This window comes from Cibotium barometz, chromosome 19 (genome assembly GCF_041138505.1).
Source record: "Cibotium barometz isolate CiBa-2024 chromosome 19, ASM4113850v1, whole genome shotgun sequence".
Lineage (NCBI taxonomy): Eukaryota > Viridiplantae > Streptophyta > Polypodiopsida > Cyatheales > Cibotiaceae > Cibotium > Cibotium barometz.
In genome coordinates, this window is record NC_141064.1 from 50,165,420 (window position 1) to 50,173,050 (window position 7,631).

Here is a 7,631-nt window from a genome sequence, read left to right on the forward strand (position 1 = left end):
TCTAGGCCATAAAGACCAGAGGGAATACACAAACCATCTACACCATATAGACCAGAGGGAATACACAAACCATCTACACCATATAGACCATAAGGAATAAACAACCACCACACACACGTGATCTTCACTTAGACCATTCATATCACACACATCATATCACACTGGGAATATACTAAGATTACATGCATCCCATTCCAACCATACATATCAAACTAGGATGATGTCAAGCATGTTGTTATTGCTCACTTTGGCCTCTCCTAGAAACACATTCTCAAGAGATTACCTTAGGAAGGCTACAACCGCCATCATCATGGGGATCTTTCCAATGGCCGAGATCTTACTGGGTGTGAAAAACATAAGATACGTCATGACCATCTGAGAAAAATCAGACATGAATATTCATACGTATTTTGTTCATCTTTCCTTTCATGGGTGTTGGGTATCTTTTTTATGCATGTTTCTAAGCTTCAAGGACCTATGGCGGCAGTGACTCCCAAAGTGGGTTAGAAAATAGTTAGAATTGTGTCATTGAGCGTTTAGTCGATTCTGCTATAGTTGGAGTAATTATTGAAACAGAAGCCTTGACTAATATCTCTTCAGATATTGGTACATTTGATAATGTGACTTGTTGCATCCCCATATTAATCATAGTGCAAGCAGGTCCTTGTGTTATACTTCTCCATTTTTGGGAAAGTGTCCTTATGGTTTACTTGTTGTTACTTTGGCCCCCACCACCCCATTCGAGATGTGGGTGTGCTTCTTCTTGGGCACAGATGTTGTGGTGAGACTATTCTTTCTTTCATGTCCTTGGGCACCTAGATGTTGGTGTCAGGTAAAAATCTGAAAGGTGTTTTGGGTCTGTGTACATATGGGATGCATGGTTTGTGAATAAGCTTTGCCCTGAATGCCCTGGCAAATGTACAGAGCAGGTGGTTTTGCAGTGAGCTGGTACACGCATGTTGTTTTTTGGGAGCAGATGCTGGAGATTTGGAAGCTTTTTTATTGCAGTAGTATGGTGTGCGGGTGGTTGCCAAATGCAGGGCACGACTGGAATTGGTCGTATTTTGGTAAGTCGAGGTGCTGATGATGATGGCCGTGGGCAGCTCTTGTTTTGGAAGGTTGTGGGCGCCGTTTGTTCAGGAAAAATACAAGGGAAAGGAGGAGCCATAGTATTGTGGTGGCCATCATTGCGGCTTTAAAGGAAAGAAATAATAAAATATATAATACAATGGCCAGCTTGTGAATGGCCACGTGGAGGCAAGCTTTGTTGCCAACGTATCCGCTAGCACACCCTCTCGAAGGTTGGCGAACAGCTGAAGGGCCGCTTTGAAAAAGGGAGATGCTCGACTGTGAGAGGGCAAAGCCTCGTTGTGGAAGGCCGCTCTGGTGTAGCTGCGGAGACAGAGGATTCAGCAGGTGTGGCTGGCGACAGAGAGAGTCGCCCTCTGGGAGAGACGTGGCTCTCGGGTGAGCGTGCAGGTGAAGAGGTGGAGGCCGCCTTTGAAGCTGGTAGCTGAAGGCGATGGGCTCGGAAGGTGTAAAGCCGACGAGTGTGCTGAAGTCGACTGGGAGACGTCGACAACTGGAGGGACGCGCCTCGGTGAAGCCGCTTTGGTGAAGTGCTTCTCTGGCGAGACAGGGCATGCGCTGTAGAGAGGGAGCCGCCTCTGGCAACTGTGTGAGGCTAGGGGCTGGTGCAACCGCTGCAGAGACAGAGGGTCTTGGTTTTGGTGGTCGCCCCCATGGCAGCCGTGCTGGCTGGTGATACTGTGGAAACAGAGTGGAAGGCTAGGTTGCCGCCTGGTGCAAAAAGGCTGGCGGGTGATCTACGAGGGCTGGTGTGGGCCGCGTGGGAGCCACCTGTATGAAGAGAAGGACTAGATGCGTGTAACTGCTTGAGAGGAGAGGACAGCGACCAGAGCAGGGGAGTAGCAGGGACAGCTAGCTGGCGAGGGATTGTGAGGAAGCCGTCTCAAGTGTTGATGGCACGTAAAGCAGCTGCAGAGGTGGCTGGTAGTGCTGAAGCCTGGCAAAAACGGGCTGGTGAGAACTGTCGTCGGATGCAAGGTCCCTGGTGTTGAGTTGGTGTATGGTTGCCGTTTTCTGAGAAGCAGAGAGTGGAGGGTTGCTGGTGGGGTGCCCTCTGAAGTGAAACAGAGAGTGGAGGGTTGCTGGTGGGATGCCCTCTGAAGTGAAACAGAGACCGGGAGACAGAGGCTTGGTTGTCAGACGCAAGGGTGAATTCCCTTGGCAGTAAATCCTGGCCAGAGTCTTGGTTTGGTGTAATTGCTGAGTTTGTACAGTGTGGTTGGTGCTGTGTATGTTTTTGCTGAATGATCATCTGTTTATTGTGGTTTTAAGCTGTCTTTCTGATGTGGGTGGGTGGTGAACAGTGAAAAGTGTTCCAGTCGTCGTTGGCTGGTGGTGCCTCCGTTAGTCTTTTCAAAGTTTGGGAGATAAAGGGCTATAGAGGCGTGGTTTTTTTTTCTTTTTTTCACCTCACATTCTTTCTGGTGCCCCCACTGAGGATAGCTCAGGGATTTCTCTTACGAGGGTGTATGCCCCAGAGTAGGAGATTGAAGGAAGGTGTTTCTGGTTTTTCTTGGGATTTGAAGTGAAGCCTGGGGATTAAAATGATGTCGTATCCAAAGTTTTTTGGTGGTCCTAATGAAGATGTGGCAGATTTTCTGGAAAGGATGGAGGTTGCATGCATAAGCAATCACATCAATGAGCCGACACAGGTATTGCGGTTGCTGAATATATGTTTGAAGGGAGATACGAGAGCATGGTCCAGAAGTTTTGAGGAGTCGTTAAAGGATGCTGAGCCACACATTCCAATGACTCAGGATGGATTGAAGACTGCTCTTTTGAATAGGTTCAAGAAGATTGAGGATCCAGATAAAGTTTGGCATGAAGTGCAGGGATTGATATAGGGCGAATTGGAGCCAATTGATGATTATGTGAAGAAATTCTCTTTACTGTGGGAGACCTTGTGCAGGGCTTTGGGAGAGGATCAGGTACCTCCGGACATGATGAAGAAAGATCATTTTATTGCAGGATTGAAGGGAGGCATTCGCTGGAAGGTGGAATTAAAGAAGCCCAGGTCTTATGAGGATGCGGTGGAGATTGCCAAATCAAAGGATTGGAAATTACAACGGATGAACCAGCTGGGGATGGTTCCAGTGGCAGTAAGGCCTGAAATGAGAAGGGTAGTACCGATGAGAACCGTGCTGGAAAGAGTGCAACCGACAGAAGTTCAGGTGAATAATGCCATACCACAGGGGACAAAGATAGCACCCAAAGCTGTTACAGCTTCTAATGAAAGTCTTCAATAGGACATGAGGCAAATGGTGGATTGTATGAAGAATCTGAGTTTGAAAATGATGGAGAACACAGGTGGTGGATGTGGCCGAGGTAGAGGCTATAATCAAGAAGGGATTGAAGGTCAGACAGCAGGCTATGGAAGTGGCCGTGGTTTTGGCAGGGGTAGACGGTTTATTCCTACATGCTGGAATTGTGGTGAACTTGGACATCTAAGTACAGATTGTGATAAGCCTCAGTGAATGGGGGGTGATATGTATCCCTTACCCTCTCAGATTCCCAATAGGGCAAATGATTATGGAATTGAAATTAAAGGTGAAGCAGGGACCAGTGGGTTGACAAATGAGGAGAAAGGTAAAACTAAGGTGATAGATGTGGTCACCCTTGAGAAGACAAAGGAGACAGAAGCTGATGTGATGCCTTTGGGGAAACGGATGCCACAGGAAAGGGAAGGCAAGGATGCTGCAGGGCCTAGCAAGAAGAAAGGTAAAGTGAAGGGAGGAGATGTAAAGGTCAAGCAGAAGAGAAAGTCTCGTAGGAAGTTTTAGGTGACTGATTTTCCGCTGGGGGTTGGGCAAGATAGCTACAATTTGCAAGAGGACATGGCTGGAAGGAAAGCTAATATTACTTTTGGGCAATTGATAGAGTTAGCTCCCAAATTGAAGCGTCAGTGGAAAACACTTGTAAATCCGAGAGAGGAGGAGCTTGCCAAAGGGATAGTGACTGTTTTATCTGTTCAGGAGTCGCCTGATATATGTCCTGTGGTGAATGTATGGTACATAGGGAAGAATTTGGGAGAGGCATACATAGATGGTGGTGCACAAATTTGTGTAATCACACTAGTAGCTGTGGAGAGGCTTGGTCTTAATATTACTGAAGCGTCTGGTTTTCGTATTCGATTGGCCAATCACCAGAAGGTCAAATGTTTAGGTATGATCAAGGAGTTAGAACTACAGGCTTTTGATGTAAAGGTGCTTGTGGATTGTCATGTTATGCCTGCAGGAATGGGTGCATTCCCCATCATTTTGGGAAGACCATGGCTGAGTGCGGTGAAGGCTGTTTAGGATTGGAGGAAAGGGGAGCAGTTTAATATGGATAATCAAAAGCCTGTTCATGATGAAAGGGAAAGTGAAGCTGATTCGAGTGTTGATGATACGACTAGTAGCACCACTACTAGTGAGGAAACAGAGGATACTTCATCCAGTGAGGAGGATGCAAAGATAGATGCCCTAGTTATTGATGAGGAAGTGCTTGGTGATGAGGTTTCCCAACAAGAAGAGGCCATACAGGAAGAATGCGAGGAGGTACAAGTGAATCATGAGCAAAGGTATGCATGTGATGTGAAAGAGTATGTTTTAAAGTCTTTGGATGATAAACCTTTGTGGGATGAGTGGGATATAGAAAGTCTGCAGGATGATGAACCTAAGTTGGAGCTTGATGATCAGATGTGCATTAATGTTAAGAAAACCACAAGCAGGATTGATGCTATGATAGAAGAGCAACACCAGAAGTCTACGAATGATGTTGATGCTATGGATGAGACTATGGATGCTGTGATAGATGAATTTCTTATTGGCCTTGATATAAAGATGAGCATACAGGAACAGGAACTGAGGTGGATGCTTTGGCAATGGTGCCTGTTGAAGGAGAGTTTGTTTTGCCTGTAGTGGTTGGCTTTGATGGTGATGCTTCTTATGTTGATGGACAAGAAAATGTTATGGCACAGCAGGTTTTTCTTGATGAAGCTTTTATCAGTTATTACCCTCAGCAGGAATTGCTTCACTGGTTCTCCAATATTGGTGTTGACCATATCAGTGATTTTGGAATTGAGATGAGGTAGAATGGTATGTATGTCAGAAGTTTTGTTTCAAAAAGTTCTTATGTTATGTTGTGGGATGTGGGATGGCAAACTATGCCTGTGGAAGATGACAGTGTTTCTTTGATCACCTGGAATAGAGATGTGTTGGTTACCTTGTATGATGCTCAAAGGATTGACGGAGGGAAACGTGGTCATATGCTTGCTGCTGATCATGAATGATTCAGCAGGCTAGGGGTTGGGCAAAGTATGTCAGGTAAAAATCTGAAAGGTGTTTTGGGTCTGTGTACATATGGGATGCATGGTTTGTGACTAAGCTTTGCCCTGAATGCCCTGGCAAATGTACAGAGCGGGTGGTTTTGCAGTGAGCTAGTACACGCGTGTTGTTTTTTTGGCGCAGATGCTGGAGATTTGGAAGCTTTTTTATTGCAGTAGTATGGTGTGCGGGTGGTTGCCAAATGCAGGGCACCGACTGGAATTGGTCGTATTTTGGTAAGTCGAGGTGCTGATGATGATGGCCATGGGCAGCTCTTGTTTTGGAAGGTTGTGGGCGCCGTTTGTTCAGGAAAACTACAAGGGAAAGGAGGAGCCATAGTATTGTGGTGGCCATCATTGCGGCTTTAAAGGAAAGAAATAATAAAATACATAATACAATGGCCAACTTGTGAATGGCCACGTGGAGGCAAGCTTTGTTGCCAACGTAGCCGCCAGCACACCCTCTGGAAGGTTGGCGAACAGCTGAAGGGCCGCTTTGAAAAAGGGAGACGCTCGACTGTGAGAGGGCAAAGCCTCGTTGTGGACGGCCGCTCTGGTGTAGCTGCGGAGACAGAGGATTCAGCAGGTGTGGCTGGCGACAGAGAGAGTCGCCCTCTGGGAGAGACGTGGCTCTCGGGTGAGCGCGTAGGTGAAGAGGTGGAGGCCACCTTTGAAGCTGGTAGCTGAAGGCGACGGGCTCGGAAGGTGTAAAGCCGAGTGTGCTAAAGTCGACTGGGAGACGTCGACAACTGGAGGGACGCGCCTCGGTGAAGCCGCTTTGGTGAAGTGCTTCTCTGGCGAGACAGGGCATGCGCTGTAGAGAGGGAGCCGCCTCTGGCAACTGTGTGAGGCTAGGGGCTGGTGCAACCGCCGCTGCAGAGACAGAGGGTCTTGGTTTTGGTGGTCGCCCCCATGGCAGCCGTGCTGGCTGGTGATACTGTGGAAACAGAGTGGAAGGCTAGGTTGCCGCCTGGTGCAAAAAGGCTGGCGGGTGATCTACGAGGGCTGGTGTGGGCCGCGTGGGAGCCGCCTGTATGAAGAGAAGGACTGGATGCGTGTAACTGCTTGAGAGGAGAGGACAGCGACCAGAGCAAGGGAGTAGCAGGGACAGCTGGCTGGCGAGGGACTGTGAGGAAGCCGTCTCGAGTGTTGATGGCACGTAAAGCAGCTGCAGAGGTGGCTGGTAGTGCTGAAGCCTGGCGAAAACGGGCTGGTGAGGACTGTCGTCGGATGCAAGGTCCCTGGTGTTGAGTTGGTGTATGGTTGCCATTTTTGAGAAGCAAAGAGTGGAGGGTTGCTGGTGGGGCGCCCTATGAAGTGAAACAGAGACCGGGAGACAGAGGCTTGGTTATCAGACGCAAGGGTGAATTCCCTTGGCAGTAAATCCTGGCCAGAGTCCTGGTTTGGTGTAATTGCTGAGTTTGTACACTGTGGTTGGTGCTGTATATGTTTTTGTTGAATGATCATCTGTTTATCATGGTTTTGAGCTGTCTTTCTGGTGTGGGTGGGTGGTGAACAGTGAAAAGTGTTCTAGCCGGTGGCTGGTGGTGCCTCCGTTGTTAGTCTTTTCAAAGTTTGGGAGGTGAAGGGCTATAGAGGCGTGGTTTTTTTTTCTTTTTTTCACCTCACACTGGAATTGCCATCATAATACCCTTTTGAGTAATGAGTAGACATGTAGGCACCCATCTTTGATGAATCTTATGAGGAGGGGGTTTGTGCCTTCATACTTGATGAGGTTGGTTCCCTTGTTCTCTTTGGGACCCACACGCATCTTCATTACCTTCATAGAATCCATGTGCTTGTAATACTTCCTTGGGAACCCATATTTAATGAGTTGGAGGAAGATTTTGTTGGGCTCTTTAGGTTTCTATTGCAGAGAAGTTTGACAAGTACTCTGCTTTCTAGGCTTTTGTATTTTGTGTTACGTGAATTGCCTTGAGTGCTACCATGGTTGGCAAGGAAACCAAATTGGATTGCCACCCTTATAGTAGCTAATAACTTCTCCTCCGCCCACCTTTTGTTATACCATGGATATATCTTATAGTAGCCAATAATTGCTTCTCCACCCAGCCCTTGATACCATGGATATATCTTGACATTGACTTATTTGGTGGATATACCTTCTTTTGTGAAATTGAAGGTTTGGTACCTTTATTAGCATTAGCTTTTGCAATGGAGCAATGATATTTTTTAGTTTGGGTAGCATCTATGATGATGAGGTGTGGATCTTCATGAGAGT